This window comes from Macaca mulatta, chromosome 9 (genome assembly GCF_049350105.2).
Source record: "Macaca mulatta isolate MMU2019108-1 chromosome 9, T2T-MMU8v2.0, whole genome shotgun sequence".
Classification (NCBI taxonomy): Eukaryota; Metazoa; Chordata; class Mammalia; order Primates; family Cercopithecidae; genus Macaca; species Macaca mulatta.
Window position 1 is genome coordinate 124,860,589 of NC_133414.1, and position 20,919 is coordinate 124,881,507.

General features: G+C 40.7%; 1 protein-coding gene across 7 annotated transcripts in view; it reads left to right on the forward strand.

Moving 5' to 3' along the window:
• VTI1A (vesicle transport through interaction with t-SNAREs 1A) overlaps window positions 1–20,919 on the forward strand; it is a 397,110-nt gene that overhangs the window by 271,084 nt on the left and 105,107 nt on the right. The gene's annotated exons all lie outside the window — the stretch shown is intronic.

Below are 20,919 nucleotides of genomic sequence, written 5' to 3' on the forward strand. Positions count from 1 at the left end.
CCCCTGACAACCGCTAGTATACTTTCTGTCTCTATAGATTTGCCTATTTAGGTATTTCATATAAATGGAATCATACTATATGTGGTATTTTGTGTCTGGCTTCTTTCACTTAGCGTAATGTTTCAAATCTTCTTATTGACATCATATGCCATTGTATGGATACATAAATTTTATTTGTCTGCTTATCAATTGATGAGCATTTGGGTTGTTTCTACTTTTTGAATATTGTGAACAATGCTGTCATGGACATTTATGTACAAGTTTTTGTGTGAACATACATTTTCATTTCTCCTTGCTGCCTACTTAGGAGTAGAATTGTTGGGTCATGTGATAACTCTGCATAGCTTTTGAAAAACTGCCGAACTATTTTCTAAAGTGGCTGCACTGTTTCCCAGTCCCACCAGCAAAGAATAAGTGTTCCAGTTTCTTCACATCTTCACCAGCACTTGCTTTTGTCTGTCTTTTTTATTACAGTTTTTCAAGTGGGAGTGAGGAACTATCTCATGGTGGCTTTGATTTGTATTTCCCTAATGCCTAGATGTTGAACGTTTTTTCATGTGCTTATTGGCCATTTGTATTTCTTCTTTGGAGAAATGTCTGATTCTACTGAGTTTTTAAAACTTCTTTTGCCTCACCTCAGGCATGTGGTTAGCAGAACTGTTAGAAACAAATATATCTTCCTAAAGGGAGGGATTTTCAAACAAATTTATAAATCGAAGATGTTCTTTTTACCATGGTAGTATTTTAGATTATGCAACAACTGAATTGTTCTCAGGAAGCAATCTGCTTCTAAAACTTTGTTTTCCATTTGGCTAGCAATACGGATATTAAGTGATCCCAGAAGCATACCTAGAAAGATCAGCTTGTCTAATTAACTCATTTTACCAATTAGGAAAGCAAGGGCCTGAGAGGTGAAATATGTGGGTCACATGGAGAATTAATGATAGAGTTGGAATTGTATCCAGGTGAACTACAGGTATCTGAAATTCTGTGTTTATTTTAGAGAGAATATAGCACTTTGCCACTAGGTTCTCAACTGATTTTTTAAAAAAAAATGGTGAAAATGCCCTGCAATTTACTCAGTGACATTTATTGTTGAGTGTTGAACACATATTATTTTATTTTATCCTCATAGAAGCATATGTAAGATTGATACTTTTATTTTCTCCTTTTATGTGTGGGGAAGCTGAGGTTAGCTCACTTTTTCAATGGCACCTGCATAGTGAGTGGCAGATTTTCTGATTCCGAATCTGCTGTTCTGTGTTTCTTCTGATCTGTCTGATGAATGAAAGACAGCATCAGCATATTGCTTCCTGTGCCATCTTCCAACTTCTCACTGTCACTGAAACAAATAACCGATAGGTGGCATCAAGGAGCACTCACTTGCCATTGCCATAATTAACAGTTATTTAGCAACACTACTATACCAACTTCAGAAGTAGAATATATGGTTCTGTGGACAGAAGAATTGTTCAAATGTAAGAATATTGTACCGTAAGGGACTAATAACAGAACAACTTACATTCACAGGGTACTTTTCAGTTACAAAGCATTTGACTTACACTTTTAATTTGATGCTCACAATTTGGCAAGCTTTTCATTGTCTTTGTTTTTATGTACTTTTAATACTCATGATGAAACGAAGGCCTGAAGGGCTTTAGTCACTACAATTCTAAAGTCTGAGGCAGAGCTGCTTCTCAAAACAAGTCTCTTGGCTCCTGTGTAGTCCTGTGTATTCCCTCCAGTGTACCATCCTCTGCCATAATGATGTGCTGTTGGGCACTCATTTGAAAGAAGAGGAGACTTTATACCATTATTTCAGACAACAACAGAGCTATGAACAAGTAGAAGTTATAGGGAGGCTAATTTTGAACCCATATAAAGAAGAATTGATCTGTCCAACAATGAAATGTGTTGTCTTATGAAGGAGTGAGGTCTCTTGTCATTGAACTGTTCAAGCTAGGGCTGACTGACCATCTGGAAGGATCTTGCAGAAGGCATTTCTGCATTGGGGGAGGTGGGGAGTGTGTTTGTGGTGCTGAGAGATGTTAGATGGCACCTAAGAGCCCTTTCAACTATGAGATTGTGAATCTTTGTTCTTAGAGAGTAAGCTGGTTTAAGGGGTCCTCTGTATCCCTATTGAGGAAAGAGAGTTTAGCTCTGGTGTACTCTTATCCTGCAAAGTTAAGGGTACAGGGTTTTCTCTTTAAAAGAAAGTAACCAAATTTATCAACCTGGATTACTGGTTTGTAAAAGGTTATAACAGCTGTTCCCATCTATGTTAACAGATGCTGTACACAACAAGGGATCTATATTCAGATAAGATTTGACTATCGCAAGGACAGAAAACCAAACACCACATGTTCTCACTCATAGGTGGGAATTGAACAATGAGAACACTTGGACACAGGGTGGGGAACATCACACACCGGGGCCTGTCATGGGGTGGGGGGAGGGGGAAGGGATAGCATTAGGAGAAATACCTAATGGAAATGAGGAGTTAATGGGTGCAGCACACCAACATGGCACATGTATACATATGTAACAAACCTGCACGTTGTGCACATGGACCCTAGAACTTAAAGTATAATAATACAAAAAATAAAAAATTTTTAAAAAGATTTGATATGAGCCTGCAACGTGCTGTTGTTCTTTGTGACTATCCAAGAGAAAGAGAAAAGAAGAAGCAATTCTAAATTTGTTTTTTAGTTTTGTAAAGTGTTTCAGAGGCCAGTCGCTCTCAGCCCTTGTTGCTCATGAGAATCACCTGGGGAGCTTTTTAAAAATCAGATGCCCAGGCCCCACCACAGAACAAATTAATCATATTCTCTAGTTCCCAGATACTGGTGGGTTCCCAGTATCTTAACAGCTGTCCCGGTGATGCTTACGTGAAACCAGAGTTAAGAAGAGCTCATCTAATCAGTCTAGTCTGAGCATGAATCCAGGCAAAATCTGGACATTTGCTTTTGTAATTCAGCTTCTTGTCTAGCATTCCTATTATCAATTCAAAGCCAGTGCTCTTTAGTACAATAAGGGGCAGTGTCTCACAGTGGTTCACACTGCTGCTCTTGAGCCAGACAGCCTGGCTTTGTCCACTTACTAGCTTTGTGACGTCAGGAAAGTTATTTTCATCACTCTGTGCCTCAAGTTCTTTATTTGCAAATCAAGAGAATAATAGTAGTTACAAAGTAAATGCTAAAGTTAATAAAGACCCAAAAGAAAATTAAAACTCTACATATCATGATATTATAATTACAACCATCATCATCGTCCTCCTCATCACCATTATTGTTTTGTTGTTGGTAGCAGTGGTATCCTGCTAGGTGCTAGAAGCTAGGAACCTATTGAAAAAGTGCTCTTCCCTGTACAGTACTATACCTGGCTTTACTTCAAAACTAAGAACTCTTAGCAACATTAGCAACATACTTCCTCAGCTCTAGAACTTCCCGATGAAGTGGAATGTTTTACATCGGACTTTTTGCAAGAAGCTCAGGCCTGAACCCGGTAACCTGTGGTTCCATCCAGCACTTGATTCTACATTAAGATCAGGCCACAGCTCTGCAAGGTGAGGGCCCAGACTGAAGGCTCAGGCTGGGTTTCTGTTTAGTAACTGGGAAAGGCATGTACTGCATGTGGCAGGCTGACCTCCTGAATCTTCAGGACAATCTCAATTTCGGATGGCCCACCCTGCTGATCAAATCTGTGGTTCGGAAAGGATGGTTACTGTTAAGCAGGAGGCAAGGGCTCCAAATGCCAGTGTCCTAATTGTGTAAAAAGTAAATATAATTTGAGTATGTGGGATAGCCTCAGAGAAAAATCAAAGAACACAATTAAGCATAGTTTCTATTTAGTTTTCAGTTGATGAAGGAATAATTTGAAGTTGCACTAGTCACTGAGAGTACAGTAGCAATAGTCCTCCATTCTCTGGGATTCAGGGCAGGCGCAGACATTATGTGCATATTACAGGTTTTCTAGCACACAGATTCTATCAAGATAGCCTCTAACTGCGATTGTGGAAACTGGTGGAATATTCCTAGCAGGAGCTCAAAGGATTGTAAAGCTGAATAACATCTTTGTCTCAAGAACTTATATGAGAAACTTTTTCCCCTTTTTCTCCTACAGGCATTTAGTGGTTCACCATTGCAGACACTGCATATCTTTGTATCCCACACAGTCCCCATGTTAATAGTTGTTTGCTAGTTGTGGTCATTTAATTGAAAAAAGCTGGCACGGAGATATTACAGGTCCCAATAGGTCATTTCTGTATCAAGTATGGTGTTATTGCCTTTAACCAAGCCCTGTCCAAGGCCAAATTTATTACATGCATTAATAACATATAAGAGGATAGACAGGGAGCTGAAGAAAAGATGTGTGTGGCCTTTAACTATGCCAGTCATCTATAGTTCAGAGGGTTGCTTACCGTGGCATATTGCCAGCTGTGCATTATAGAGTTCCAGATGGCATGGTGCTATTGGTACTTGTTTTGGATTTGCCCTGGGAATGAAGTTAAAGAGGACACTGAACTATGGCTGGGATCCTTTTGCTTGCCTCTTCCAGGGTAGATCCTGGAAGGCTCTGTCCCCTCCAACCAATCAGAAAGCTGCCCCGACCTCTCTTGGGGATTACGAACTCAGCACAAATTGCTCTTTTCCCGTGAGTTGCCCATGCACCTAGTAACCCTGCACTAAGAGGACAGTGAGATTGCATTCCCTCATGTGATCTGTGTTCGCCCTCCCTCAGACCCCAGAGCTGGGGCAACTTTGGACATGAACTCAAAGACTCTATAGATAAGGGTTGTGTTTTCATTAGCTTGCCTGTCTTGCTTGCTTTATATTCTGTGAGATTTCCTTCCCCCATCCCCCCATTTTTTGGAAAATAAATAAATAAATAAAACCCTTTTTACAGAAATTCACACACAGAGACAAAATAGTGTAATGAACCCACACGTCTCCAACAGCCACCTTCAACAGCCACCAACATGTCACCCTTCTTGTTTTATCCTTCTCTCCTCTTTTTCTTTTGTTAGAGTATTTTGAAGCAAATCCCAGATATCTGATTTTACCTGTAAATATGTCAGTATGTATCTCTAGCACATACAGCATAACTTTTTAAAAACGTAATCACTACTTAATAATGATTGTGTAACCTGTCTGGGTTCAGTATTTCCTAATTGTTTCCAAAGCTTTCACAAATAGTTGGATGGTTTAAATCAGGCTGAAAACAAAGTATATCTGTTGCATTTGGTTGATCTGTCTTTAAACGTTCTTTAATCTATTACAGATCCTCCTCCTGTTTTTATTACATTTATTTGTTGAAGAAATTGTCCTGTAAAAATTTTTGTCCTATAGATTATTGTCCTGTAAAAATTTTCATGTTATGTATTTGAACTATTGCATCTCCATGGTGCCATTTTAACATATTTCTCTTTCCTCTGTACTTCCTATAAATTAATAGTTAGATCAAATGACTTAATAAGATGCAAATTCAGCTGTATCACATCAGAAGGCACATAACATCTGTTTGCATTACATTTATTGAGTTCAAGATTGATCAGTGGGTTTAGGTGTGGTCAGCCTTTCATCCATTATGAAGTTCTCTACCAACCGGTTAAAATAGTAGTTTTAGCAACCATTGATGATCACTGCCAGCATTCATTAGGGATTACAACATGGTAATGTTCACTTCTGTCATTCAGTTTGCATTTACTAGCTATTATTCTATCATATAGAAGAACGTACTATCATCAACTATTCAGTTACTCTGAAATACAGTTCACATAAGAAAGCAGCATAAATGCCTCTGTTTATTAAATAGTTTTCAGATTTTTGAATGGCACCAGCATTCTCCAAAAGTGATCAGTGGCACTTGTTTGTTTGTTTGTTTGTTTTGAGCATCATTATAAACCCTTGGGCTTTTATCTATTTTATAGGTGTTAGGTGTCAGTCCATTACTCTTTGATCAGTGAGATCCCCTTCAAGTTGCCTCTTTTGCCTTTTAACGTGATTCCACTAGTCTTTTCTGTCAGGATAAGATGCCATGGGCTCCTGGCCCAAACCTGGAAGCAACTATTTTTACAAGAAATCCTGATTCCTCTCCTTAGTAAACAGTATATAAAGATTTCAGTCTGGTCACCAAGGGTAGACTGCCCCTGAAATGGTTATGTTTATGTTGGAGTGGTAACGCAGTCTTCCTTGGTATCTCATCATTCCTGCCCTCTGTAGGCATCTGGTTCCACCTGGATACTCCCTCCCACCACAGTCTCGTAATGGCCAGTGCTCCTTGTGATTCCACCTCCCTCTCCAACCAGATCCTGCTGCTTCTCTCAACGCTTTCATCCTCTCCTTCTAAATCAGGTACCCCAACACATCTCTGGGCTTCTAAGACACCAGAGTGGAGAACACCTCTATAATGTTGAAGAATAATGGTACCCTTTCTTACACAGACTATTTTTATGTTTTTATTTCTTGAAGGGAGTCAACCTCCTGTTGCTGTCCAAGCCTTCAGTAGACAAATTTAGTCTTGTTCTTAACCCAGAACAACTGTGCTTTGAAACACCATGGAAACAGGCAGTCCCAGCCCCAAACCCAGGGAGGCTTCATAAAACCAACAATCCCCTCAGGTGTGTGTGTTTCCTAGGAAGCGTGGGCAGTTGCATGTTGAAATTCTTAACTAGGGTTGCCAGGTAATGAAAAAGTGTTAAGGAGTTAGTTTATCATAACCATTTTGAGGCCGCATATCTATTTGTACATTTGATGAAAACTATAGAACTTCTCTCTGGAAAATGTACATACGCACAAAATTTTACAGACAATTTCATGGGCTTCAAGGAGCTCCGGGTATCTTGGAGTTTAATTTGTTTTCATAAACTAGATCCTGATGTGCTCTGGCTTGTTGGAGGCTGCCCAGTTTGGAGGTGAGTCTGGACAAGAAGGCATATAGCTGATACCAGGGGGCCAGTTTGAAATCACTCCACTCAAATTATTCTTTGGTGTAGAGGTACTCCTGGTGCCAGTCTATAAACCATTTGTTGTCAGTCCATGACGTCATAAGTGTAGAAACTGAGAACAGGCATCTAAAAAAATTTATAGCAATTGGATGTTGTCACAGCATGCAAGCATATGGTCCTTGGACTTGTCTCATTGAACAGGGCACAAAGCATTTTGGGTGCTGATGAGTTCACATGCTGAGTTGCATGCAGTGGGGGCTGCGTAGCAGTCATGCAAAAAGGTCTCCCCATCAATTGTCGACAGGTTGGAAATTAAACACCAAAACCCAAACTGGCCCTTCATTTCAGATAGTCTAAGAAGCAACAACAGTGAAACCCAGAGTACCTTTGCTCACCCTACTACCTTGTTGTTTTAGCCTGTCTTTCTCCACTGTATACTTCTACAAAGTATACCCAGAACAAGGCATAGAGTTGATATTCAGTAAATCTTTGCTGAACGGTGAGCAGAGCAAAACTGTTGCCCAAAAGGAGAAACCACATTTTTTCCCTAATGATGCCCTGCAGGGAAAAAAATTTTTTTGATAATTCCTAGAAAGTTGAAGCTACTTACATGAAAAAAATATGATAGGAAATAAATTATAAGCAGTTATTAACTTCACTGAATATTCTCATAGAACGTGAAATAAATAGAGTAATCTTAAAGAGCTGGTCCTCACTGTGGAAGCTGTGAGGCTTTCGGGATGGTTTGTATTTCAGTGTACATGTTGTATGAATTAACAAGTCAGTAACAAATGTGATCCATTTACAGGGCAGAAAAGTTAGAGTGGTCTCAAGTATAATGATAGTCACAGTGGGAAGAATATAATTTACTTAATCGACAGAATAAGAGTTTATTATAAATGAAAGGCAAACGAGATATGGTCATGCATTCACTGCCTAGTTTTTCCCTTCTCTCACCCCTTTATGTCATCTCTTTCTGTCTTCCCTGAGGGTCCAGAATTAGTAAAATCTGTTCTTTGAAAATCTTACCTTTAAAAACTGGGCTTGTGAAAAGTCACCAGGCAGCCTGAGGACCGACCAACCTAAGAAGGGGTTTAATCCCAACCTCACAGCCCCTCTGCACCACCCCCATACCCAGTAGGGTCCATTCCACACCCCTAGTAGCACATCTGTGACACAGCAGGCTGCTGGGGGGACAGTCTGAACCCAAAGTCACCAACTGTCTCACTAACCAGAGAAAGGGATTTTACCTCAGGACAGTTTCTCAGGTTCTGTGGAACCAGTCCCTGCATAAAGAGACAGATTTCCTTCTTTCCTTCTTTCTTTTATTTTCCGTGCCTCCCCCCCACCCCCCACCGCCACAAATGAGTGGCTTCAGAAACGTTATCTGCTAAAAGTAAAAGAAGAAGAAAAATTGAGACTATGTCACACAGGTGGTGAAATCAGTAGTAGAGGGTGTCTGGGTATGTGTTGCAAGAGTGACACCTGGTTGATGTTTATCAACAACCAAGTGAGCTATAAAATTTGTGGAAATAACTTTGCTTTTTAACATCATCCCTTTTGAACAACACAGGCCGTTCGCCCTATCTATCTAATAAAAAGGAAACAGTTGTCCTGCTTACCATGCATGGGACACTGAAGGGATAAAGGAGCTTGTCCACAGTATGTGGGCCCAGAAATACACAATAGCTAAAGTCTGATGTGACCTTTGTCTTTGCAAATAAAGAGACTGATAACCCAGGTGTCACCACCACATTTTTTAAACACATGCATCACAAAGGGCTCAGCTTAATGACTATTTTCAAGTACAAACGAATTTCCTGAAATGGAAGAAAAAAAAATAGAATCATACTTGGGGGTAATTAGGGGCTCAGGCTACTCCTAGTGTTCTCAGACAATATCTAATAACAGACGTTCACTGCACCAGTGCCCTGACTCGTATATGGAGTTTTATGGTTATTGATAGTAACATGATTATGGTAACCATTATATGTGCCACGCATGGGGCTATGCATTTTATGTTAGTAGATTTTTTTTTTAATCTGCACAATAGGCCTAAGAGATCAATGTTTTTATTATTCCGTTTTATAAGTAAGGAAACAACTGACTCATATCATGCCCTCCATACGTGGCCGAGCTGGTCTCAGAACCAGGTCTAACTTCTCAGCCTTAACAACCATGATGCCTTTTAGGGGTTTTGGTTAGGTTGGTTTTGATTTATTTTTCTTAAAAGTTTTTAAAAAATGGGCTGCTTTGCTCCTTGACTAAAAAGGTTCCAAAGCACTTTTTACCCTAGAACTCACACAAGCCAACAGGGAATGGAAATTGGCCACAGCACTGTCACTGAAAGGTAATAATTAATGAAAAAGGTGTCACCTAAAGAGGCCAATGACAAAAAGTGTATGTTTCTCTTGGATTAACTTTTCTAACACTCTTTAAATAATGTGTTGATAGCAGCAGAGACCAAAAAGAATGCAAACAGACCTGAACATTTTAAACCTCTGGGAAGAAAAATATGAAAATGAAGATGTTTTCATAGCCCTAAACGACTTTTTGCACTTCTTTTTCTGTGGTAGTAACTGTGATGTTTACCACTTCTTGTGTGCCTTTTTTGTGCTAAGCATCATGCTTATTTTTAATTATCAACAATCCCCACAAACAGGAGCCATCTCAGTTTTACAGTTAAGAAAACTTAGATTCCGTGAGGTTAAGAAGTTATAGCTCTGTGTAGAATCTTAGGAAGACTTTCTCATTATGAAATAGACCACATTCGAAATATACAACAGAATTAACAAGAAAAACACACGCAGATTGGTGAGCATTTCCAAGAGATCGCTTACGAGGCACAAGCAGTGAAGGGTCAGCACCTCCTGTGGGCTGCTCCGTTGTTGTTGATGGGGATATGAAGCAATTGAAATACAGTCAGGTGGGCACTCCATTTTCAAATTAGCTGATTGCGGACTGGACACCGTTGGTGTAATCTACAAAGACAGGGAAAAGGAAACCTGCGCCTCTTCGGTGCTGCAGTGGTACTGGTGAGGGTCACGTCTTGTGATCAGGAGAGTTCCACCAGCCCTCTTTGTGCATAGCAAACCTGATACTCCCCAGAAAGTTCCATAGGCAAAGGCTGGGCATGCTGACCTCCAATCCAGGGGCCCCAGCATCAGGACCTCTCTCCCCAGCAGCAACACCTGGATTGAGTTATTTTACTTCTCTGGACCTGAATCTCACTGACGGTAGAAGAGGGCATATTTCTCAGCAAAACAGCTGGAAAATTATGCTGGCCTTTTGTACAGGTCATATTAAGCTCCTTCATAGACTACATGAACAATCTGGGTTATTTTAAAGGTGAAAATGGGCTTTTTAAGGGGGAGAGGTTACAGCTACCAGCAAACCAGAGACTTCCTCCATTCTGTGACCCTCCTTCCTCTGCATTCTTAAGGACTTGGATAGAACCTGAGTTTTCCATTTCTCCTTGTGAGAATGTGTCTTCAGGAGCTTATTGATAATTCTGTCTTTCAGCATAACTTTGTAAAGTTGAGGTCCCTGCCAATTGATAGTCACCTTGTGGCTTGAACCTTCAGTCCAAAAGAATAAAGATCTACCTTTACATTCGTTTAGAGTGAGGGATGGTGTAGAGCCAGGATACCTAAGTGTCACCTCCTGCAGTTTACTAACACATGGAGTCCCTTTGACAGGTGCCCGAGTTTCGTCTTCCTATTTATTACAACGTATACTTTTAGGGTTTTTTTTTTTTTTAACCTCTTACCCCCTTTCCTTCCTGTTCTTTCTTCCCTCTTTTTTCTTCTTTTTCCATCTCCTTGGCTTTTTAACTCTCTCCTCTTTTCTCTCTTTCCCTTTTCACTTTTCTTGTCAGCAGTTTACTCAACCACCATATAATAAATCCAGTAAGTGATCATAAAAATACCAATCCCGATTGCAAAAATGGCAGCACAGCCTCAGCTTGGAAAAAAACTTGGAAAAACAAACTGAAATCATCAAAGACTAAAGACCAGATACTAAAAAGATGGGATTTGCTGTGAGATATATTTTATAATAAAAATTCTGCTATAAAGAAGCATCTTTTTATTTTTTTCCTTGATATAGTCTGAATAGTTTATACCTGATGCCAAGAAATTATATATAATTAGTCTTGGTAATATATAATTTCCATTTGATTATATATATTAAAGTGATTAAGGAACTTCAGTTTTTCACTAGTAAATATCTGCCTTCTTTGTTGCGTTCTGGGTCTGTAATGACTGTTTATATCAAGGGTAGCACTCGTTCAGAACTGAAGGGAGCAAAAGTTGGAATGCTTTAACCAAGCTTGATTGCCTGATGTCTATGAATCTGGGAGATAACATGAAGTTAGCTACATTTTGGGAAAAACTGAAGGGAGATTTCAGTCCAATTTCTTGAAACCGTCACGTAGTTGTGCATGACTTCCCAGGAGTAAACTGCATAAGGCCAGGCACAGTGGCTCACGCCTGTAATCCCAAGACTTTGGGAGGCTGAGGTAGGCAGATCACCTGAGGTCAGGAGTTCAAGACCAGCCTGCCCAACATGGCGAAACCCGGTCTCTACTAAAAGTACAAAAAATTAGCCAGGCATGGTGGGGGGTGCCTGTAATCCCAGCTACTCGAGAGGCTGAGGCAGGAGAATCGCTTGAACCTGGGAGGTGGAGGTTGCAATGAGCCAAGATCGTGCCACTACACTCTAGCCTGGGCAACAAGAGTGAAACTCCATCTCAAAAAAAAAAAAAAGAAAAGAAAACTGCATAAAACAGCATAGATGAGAAGGCATATTTTAGGAAGATTACTCAGTTAAGTATATGACATCACCAATATTTTTAATATTGCATAGAATAAAATGAAATTTTTGACATGTCAGTTTTTAATTAATGACTTCTATTTGCCTTTTGCAGATTACTTTCATGTGTTTATTCCACATATTTTATAGCAGTTTTTCTTTTTCCAATTAGAGGATAGATTTCATCCTTTATCTTTGTAGGTAGCTGATCCAAGACATTTTTATGTAAATGGATTAATTAATTAGTAGCCTTCATTTGAAACTTAAAAAGAAAATAATCCTTTTTGAGAGGCATTAACTATTTTTTAAAGCCACAAACGATTCTTTACTTAAGCACCTTGTCACACAATTAGAAATTATTTGACAGCATTAATCATAATAAAATGCATTACCCTTTACTGAATCACCTTTTTTTCCTAAGCTAATTAAAAGAATCCATTCCCTAGGAGACTGTACAGCAACTTCACTTGTAAAAATCACATTATTGGGGAACTTAACAGTATATATTTAGGAAACTTTTGAGCAAATGACATCACAAGTTCAATTACCTGTACAGCCTTTGTGAGAAGGCATCTAGCTACAGAGATGTGCTGGGTTCTAGGGAAGGCAGCTACATCTGGCCTTTTTTGAGAGCCCTTAAGCCTCTCTGCCTTCCAGCCCTAGGTTTTATGCAAATCAGGAATCTTTGGCGGTCTCTACTTCCTGGCCAGGCCAGCCTAATCCACTTCCTTCGGGTTCATGTGACCATGCAAATTTGAGCACTCCTGAATAGTCCCAGAGGGGCTGTGCCTCTCATTATTCCTGCCCCATTCTCTGTGCAGTGCAAGCATTCAGACTATGAATGGACAAGGGTTTAATTACTCACCACATCTGTCAGATCAGATTCAACTTGAGAATGAAGAGAATCCCAGACAAGCCCAGTCGTTTCTTTGCACTGTTCTTCATGGCCGAGGTCATCCAGCTCTGTCTTCTAGGGAATATTTTCCACTCCTGGTTTCATGACCTCTGGAAAGCAGGGACTGTGGCTTTTGGAGATCCATTACTGGGCCTTTCACATTGTGTGTGGCCTTTACAAATGTTAATTAATCTTCCTGATGATGCACTGAGCATCAGGGAGCCCTTTATTCCCCTTGGACTACTGATGACCAATATGAGTGCCAGAAAGTTTTTCTTACTGTTTCCTGACCCACATGCTCTTCTCTGGATGAGCTTTGCTGCTTTTTCCCCTCCCTCTGATATGTTTCCACATGGCAGATTGACTGTTCACATTACTAGGTCAGCCAGAGTTGACATAGTAAAGGTGGATAGTCCCCAAGTAGAGAACATACCTCCAATTCCAAGGCTATTAGCCTTCCCAGGAAAATGTGCATAATAACAGGTAGTAGGAAAGAGTGTGTCCACTGGGGACCAGGTGATTCTGCTCAGTGAATGGGCACTAGCAGTCCTTCCCTCAGGTTTCTTTCCTTACTGGGATTATCTGGGTTTAAAAGGAGATTCCTGGCATGTTCAGCTGTGGAATACAAGGTTTTTTGGGCTGCCGTGATGTTTTTGGGTTTTGGGTTGATTTTTTATTTTTGGTTGGATTTTTTATTTCTGGTTTTTTTTGCTTTGCTTTTATCTTTTTAAAATTGAAATTCGTATAAAATTAACCATTTGAAAGTATACCATTCAGTACATTAACAATGTTATGCACCCTCATGTCTACCTAGTTCCAAAACATTTTCACCACCCCAAAAAGAAACTCTATGCCCATTAAATAGTCGCTTCCCATTCTCCCAGCCCCTGTCTCTATGGATTTACTCACCCTGGATGTTTCATATAACTAGAGTCAATATGTGACCTTTTGTGACTGTCTTCTTTCATTTAGCATGAAGTTTTTGAAGTTTGCCATAGTATTTTACTATAGCATTCTCTGGCATAGGGGTATTGATTATTTGGTCAAAGTTATTCATACGTTCTCTGTTTTGGGTAATGTCGTCATCATCTAAGGAAGCCTGAGAGTCAGCTGGGACCCCTCCCCTCTCTCACTCCTATTGTCTAATTGTTCTTTAAGTCCTGTGGATTCCACATTTGTTATATCGCTAGTCAATTCTCATTTACATTATTTTATTTTATTTTGTTTTGAGACAGAGTTTTGCACTTGTTGCCCAGGCTGGAGTGCAGTGGCGTGATCTCAGCTCACTGCAGCCTCTGCCTCCTGGGTTCAAGCGATTCTCCTATCTCAGCCCAAGTAGCTGAGATTACAGGCGTGCATCACCACGCCCAGCTAATTTTGTATTTTTAGTAGAGACAGGGTTTCACCATGTTGGTCAGGCTGGTCTCGAACTCCCGACCTCAGGTGATCCACCCACTTCAGCCTCCCAAAGTGCTGGAATTACAGGCGTGAGCCATCGTGCCTGGCCTTCATTTACATTCTTACTGCTTCTGACGCTTTCAAATGCTGTTCCTTCTCCAGTTTGTCCTTCTCAAACCCAGACCCATCTGACCATGTCACTGCCCTTCTCAGTACTCTCCAATGGCTCCTCCCACCTCAAAATAGGGTTCAAGCTCCTTACCAGAAGGCCAAGGCTGCCCACAATCTGTTCCTCCTCTGCCTCCATCATTTCCATCCCTCACCTGTCTACCATGTCTGAGCCAAACACATTAGACTGCTCGGGGGTCTCTGGCCCCTGATGCACACTCGCTCTTGCATCCCTTTATGTATCCTGTTTCCTCCCCCTAAAATATTATTCCTCTCCCCACAAATGCAGGAGTCCATTCCTCCTCTATAATCTTGCGTTTTAGCTTCTCACCTTCCCTGGTCCATTAATCAGAAGGAATTCCTCCTTTCTCCCTAATTCTGGCATTTTATTTATCATAATACCTATCACAGCCAGTCTTTAAAAGGGCTCTTTGTAAATTTCTATCCTTTTCCCACTAAATACTGAGCTTCATGAAGGCAGAAATTTTGCCTTACTCATTTTAATATCTAGCAGCAACCATTGTATAAGTCCTCAATTTTTTTTTTTTTTTTTTTTTTTTTTTGAGACAGAATCTCACTCTGTCACCCAGGCTGGAGTGCAGTGGCGCAATCTCAGCTCATTGGAATCTCCGCCTCCCAGGTTCAAGGCGTTCTCCTGCCTTAGCCTCCTGAGTATCTGGGATTACAGGCGCCCGCCACCACGCCAGGCTAATTTTTTTGTATTTTTAGTAGAGATGGGGTTTCACCATGTTGGCCAGGCTAGTCTCAAACTTCTGACCTCAAGTGATCCACCTGTCTCAGCCTCCCAAAGTGCTTGGATTACAGGCATGAGCAACCGCGCCCAGCCCTCAATAAATATTGTGTTGAATGATTTGAATTTTCGTCTCCAAAGAAAAAACCATGAGCCTACAAGGAGCCCCAAGTCAAGGAGAGAACCAGACTGGAGCAAAGTAACAAGGACTAACATTTAAAATAGTAATTATTGTTATCTTCTGTTGAATTTAAAGCTACCCACAGTGATTTACCAGTTTTAATTCGCAGAAAATGCAACTTTGCTTTTTTTCCCCTTCTGATTATGTTCTTCATTACAAATCTCAAGAGTTTTATATGCAGTTGCCAAAAATCTCTCTTTTGACAAATTGCACAGGAGGCATTTTGAGATTTTGTGATAGACTCGATTGAATTTAGGCCAAATCCTGTACACTTGTTTCACTCAAAACACAAATACAGATGTAGGGCTACTCAAACGTTTACCTATTTATTTTCTCCCAACCCTCCAAATCCATCTTTCTTTAAAAACAATCAATCGGATTCCTTTTAAATTAAATGCCAAGTAAACAATGCAAATAAAACTATTTTGTTTGCTGAGAAGTAATTGAAAATCTGCAACTAATTACCAATTGGCAAGCTCTGAGCCTACAAATAGCTGAAACACTCTGCTGAGGCATTGTTTACAGCTGCGTTCAAAACTGGTTTCCTTACACCAGCCATCCACAAGTTATTAATCAATACTTTGCCAAGTTCTATACCTCACCTTCAAAAAATTGTAATAAACATTTCATTTTCAATATGGGCTTCATAAACAAAGCTGTTAAAAACGAGAGGAGGTTTAATTGGTTAGAACACACAAAGCCTGCTCTTGGGTTATGTGAATTGGCTTTTCGTTTAAATACCCTGTTCTTCCTCAACTACTCAGGAACCTGCAACTTAGTTGAAATTAATATTCTGTCAGTCTGGTCACTGAGTCCCCTATGGCACGCCAAGTGCCACAAGACCTTCTTTAATTGCATTCCTGGAGAAAAGCAGCATGTTCATGGACCACAGAGACACGGGGACAACGAATTTAATTTGGCATTGTGACATGCAGGTAAAGTAGAATTTACACATGGCTTTATTCTGAGTGGTGAGATTTAAAATATACATAAATTTTAAAATATATTTTATATTTATATATAGTATATGTTTATATACTATATGATATATTTTATATTTTTATATATAGTATATGTTTATTTTACATATATATATAAATATATGATTTTTTTTTTCCTAAATGTTCTTCCTCCGGATCTTCACTCGGCTGTCTCCTTCTTTTCCTTCAGATTTCAGTTGAATGTCACTCCTCAAAAAGATTCTCTGTCCACCTTACCTAATATCTCATATTTATTTCCTTTCTTCATTTATTTACTTGATTATTGTGATATACCACCACTGGATTGTAAGCTAGGCAAGGAGAGACTCCTTGTCTATCTTATTCACTAGTCTCTAGAACTACTGTCTCTAACCCTAGTCTCTAAGAATAGTGCCCGGCACATAGTAAGTTTTTAATAAGTATTGGATGGGCAGACGGATAGATGGGTGGGTGGGTGGATGGATGGACTAAAGCGACGAATGAGGAAATCGAGTTAGGTTGGTTGGGACAAGCAGCAGAGTTAAGATAGAAATTGAATGCCAGGAAAAGGCATGACTCTGAAAGTGGCTCCTCTGATAAGAAACCAAAGTCTGTTGTTCTAAATGCCAAAATTGGAAACAAGTATACCAACTAGGGTGCATTTAGCAATGAGAGATGGTGAGAAATTTTACGTAAGGATTTCTCTTCAGTATTCACAAGGGTTGTTCCGTGGAAAAACAGTTTAACCTGTCTCTGGCCCCAAAGGCTTGAACCAGAACCAACAGGTGGAAATTACTCAAACACGTATTTTGCCTTCAGTGAGGAGCCTTCTCACTGAAAGAGCTGCCCTGGATGGAAGATGAGTAGTGAGATGATGCTGGTGGAAGTATTTATAGATACAGTGCATGAGTACTTGGCAAGGATGCTATCCAAGGGGAAACTGACATCAAATGTGCTGTGGTTCTGGGTGACTTATCTGATCCCTTCCCATCCCAAGCTTTATGATTCTATAATAATCAAGAGAGAAACCCATTACATAGTGGACAATTTTTTTTCTTTTTTTTTCTTTTTTTTTTTTTTGAGACAGCTTCTTGTCCTTTCGCCTGGCTGGAGTGCAGTGGCGTGATCTTGGCTCAGCCTCCCAAGTAGCTGGGACTACAGGCGCACACCACTACGCCCAGCTAATTTTTGTTTTTTGTTTTTTGGTTTTTGGTTTTTTTTGGTAGAGATGGAGTTTCACCACGTTGGCCAGGATGGTCTCGAGCTCTTAACCTTGTGATCTGCCCGCCTCGGCCTCCCAAAGTGCTGGGATTACAGGCGTGAGCCACCACACCCAACCCTAACTATTTTTAAAAGGAGGAATTTAAATGAACTGTAGATTATTCATTTTTGTCCCATAAGAAGATAACTAAAAACTGACAAAAATGAACTGAACAAAAATGTTCTAACAAAATAATAAGGCTGAATTTTTAAAGTCTCTTCCGCATCTTCTGTTCCCTGGGATGCCTTAGACGGGGTGTGCAGTATTTTAGGCACATCGTGAGCAAGGAGCCTGCATTCCCAGGGGGTGGCAGGAACAGCATGTAAGGTCTTAATCCAGCTCTGTGATCTGAAGGCAGAGCCTCTATGTGTGAAACACAGGGGTACCTCAAAAATAGAACAAGAGCACTCCATCCATGTGAGGATGACTGTCAAGGTCACTGAGACCTACAGTGATCTGGCAAATTAAAGCTCTCTGACTGCCTTTCCTTTCAGGACATACTTCTGGAGATAAAAAAAAAAAAAAAATTACAAATTGATGATTTTCTGTTGCTGAGTCATTTTTCTTGCAGTTCTTTCTGCTTTTCCTGTTGATTGTTGGTTTGATAGCTGAGCCGTAGAATCGATGCCTTTCAGCGAGTGTGAGGGAGAGAGCTGAGGATGGAGATATGTCCCACATTTAGGCACATTTAGGCAGGGATGCACAGGGCCTCCTGCAAGTCCTCAGATGTCCAGAGATCAAGATGAGTGTCTTGTCTGGTTAATGAAGTTTGGATTATTCACTGCGCCACAATCTCATTCTTATCCTTGTCAATTGTTGGGGCAAATGGAATACTGAGAATGGAATGTGGGAAGGGAGTTTAGATTCTTCACCTGGTTTCTAGCCAGTCTGATTCGTTGTCTTACCAGAGAGGCCTTGTTTGGGCCATAGTAAAGTGGCACCATCCCTGGTGAGCACCCCTAATGTTCCCTGTGCCCGCGTGTCCCTTCATTTGGGTAGATCCCACTCGTCTCACAAGGCCCAGCTTCAATGTTAACTAACTTCTGTTTGAAGCTCCCCAGGCCTTCAGGCAGAGTAACTAGTCTGTCCTCTGTGCTTCCTCACTCTCCTCTATACTGCATTTGTCAGCTTATGTTATGGATTGTTCTATACAGACTTGGCTCTCCTCTGAGGCTAGGAGATCCTTGAGGATAGGGAATATGTTTCCTTTTTCTTTATATCTAGGATTCAGCACAGTTCTTGGTCCTCAATGAATGCCTGATGAATTAGAAAATTAATGACCGGACACCTGAAATATGAAAGGAATTAATATTTTGTAGGTGGAGAGAAATCAAGACATGTAAAGTTCAGTGTGAAATTAATCTTTTCTCCCCAATACAGTCTGATTAAACGGTGACAGTTTCTTCCTCTCATGAGCCACCTGGATCTTAATGGTTATTTTCTTACAAGACTGTTGAGTTTACAATACGACAGAACTGTGTTTACCTTGGAACGAGGGCTGTCCTCTATTAAGAAGCTTTCAGTACAGCCCGAGAGTCAAGTTATGGTGTTGTGGGCGAAAAGCCAGGAGGGAAAGCCTTGAGGAGAAAGTCCTCATGGATGAGAAATGCTTTATCATCTGGTCCCTGAATCTTACGGAATTCAGCAGTGACCTAGCCGCATGATCCCGCAGTGAGGGCTTAACACGTTCCACGGCCTGAACGCGCTCTGAATGGACTCCAGATTCCCAGTGATGCATGCAGCCCCTCAGGGTCAGAGGCCATCATGCTGCCAATCAGACAAGGCAGGTGGAATGTCGCACAGCTGCACTCTGGTTGCATTTCCCAACACCTCCCTGTCCCACAATGCTTGCACGTTGGCATGCTGTTCCTGCCACCTTGTCATACTTGTGTGTGTGGAGAGCCTGTCCCCAGTGCTGTTTTCTCAGGACAAGCTCAACTTCACTTCCTCCCGCCTTATCGAACCCTTTGTTTCCAAAATTGTTAATCAAGCCACTTGGGGGGTTGAACTCAACTCCACCCTCCCAATATCCTCCCAGCTCAAAGTAATGAGAAAAACAATTGCCCATAGTGAGGATGTCCATGGCCCCCATTTTCCCCAGTCTATCATGCCTTCGATCGATAAGGCTGTTGAATTTTGTCAGTTGCATGTCCCACATGCTAACGGTGGTTATTTGGACATCTCTGCTTCAAGCCCAGCTTAAAAAACCATATGGCCCCAGATTCTTCAATGCCACAGCTATGGTACTCTTCCATGTTAAGAGACTTAACAGATGAAATATGGTTTTCCGAACCTCTTTTCATTTACCATCAAAATAACAAGCGATGTCTTGTATTTCAACAGAGACGTCCTTTTCACTCAGTTACTCTGCGAAGAATGTGCCCTTGTCTCTGCTGTAGATTTTTATTTTATTTGTAAATTGTGCGTGCTGCATGCTACGGAATACTGAAAAGCCATACACCCTGGCTTGTTGGTTGACACATAGTATGTGTGATTACAGATTGTTTGAATAACAGTGGACTATTGAACTGCCATCCAGATGTGTGTGGAGTTAACTGTGGGAATGTCCACAAAGGAGGATTATCTTTCTTGTTGCTGGGGCCAAGGCCCCCAGAAAGTGGAAACATAAGCGTGGCAGCTACTCAAATAGAACAGTAGCTACAATTGGCTCTTCAGAAGCAAAATTAATCATTTTTTTAAAATTATGCATTGCAATTAAGACTGGGTTTGTTCTCTAAAAGTAAATCATGCAAAGAAAATGCCAAACAATAACAAAAAAATTGCAGCTTTGAATGCCCTTTGTGAATGGTTTCGTCATTTTGTGTTTTTAAACGTTTAGAAATTCAGAACATTGTAGATTAAAGATAAGACCTCAACCATGACAAGCCTCTGAGCCATCATCTTGTAGACTTGATCTGTGTTTCCTACACTCTCTTCCATTCTCTGTACTGTCCAGGATACTGTAAGCCTTGATTACTTGGTGTTCACAAATACTGGCCATGAGAAAACAATGCAGAATTTCCCCTGTGAACACTTTCTTTCTTTTTTCTTTTTTTTTTTTTGGTTTTTTGTTTTTTGTTTTTGAGACAGAGTCTTGCTCTGTCGCCCAGGCTGGAGTGCAATGGCGTAATCTCGGCACACTGCAACCTCTGCCTCCCGGGTTCAAGTGAGTCTCCTGCCTCAGCCTCTTGAGTAGCTGGGACCACAGGCACGTGCCACCACACCTGGCTAATTTTTGTATTTTTAGTAGAGACCCGGTTTCACCATCTTTACCAGACTGGTCTCGAACTCCTGACCTCAAGTGATCTGCCTGCTTCGGCCTCCCAAAGTGCTGGGATTACAGGCTTGTGCCACAATGCCCAGCCTTGAACATTTTCTTTAAAAGATATTTGAACCACAATGAGACATCACTTCCCACCTGCTAAAATGGCTAAAATAAAACAGACTATAACAAGTGTTGGCAAGGATATGGAGCAATTGGAATGCTCATGTGCTACTGGTGAGAATGTAAAATGGGGTCACCACTTTGGAAAACAGTTTGGCAATCA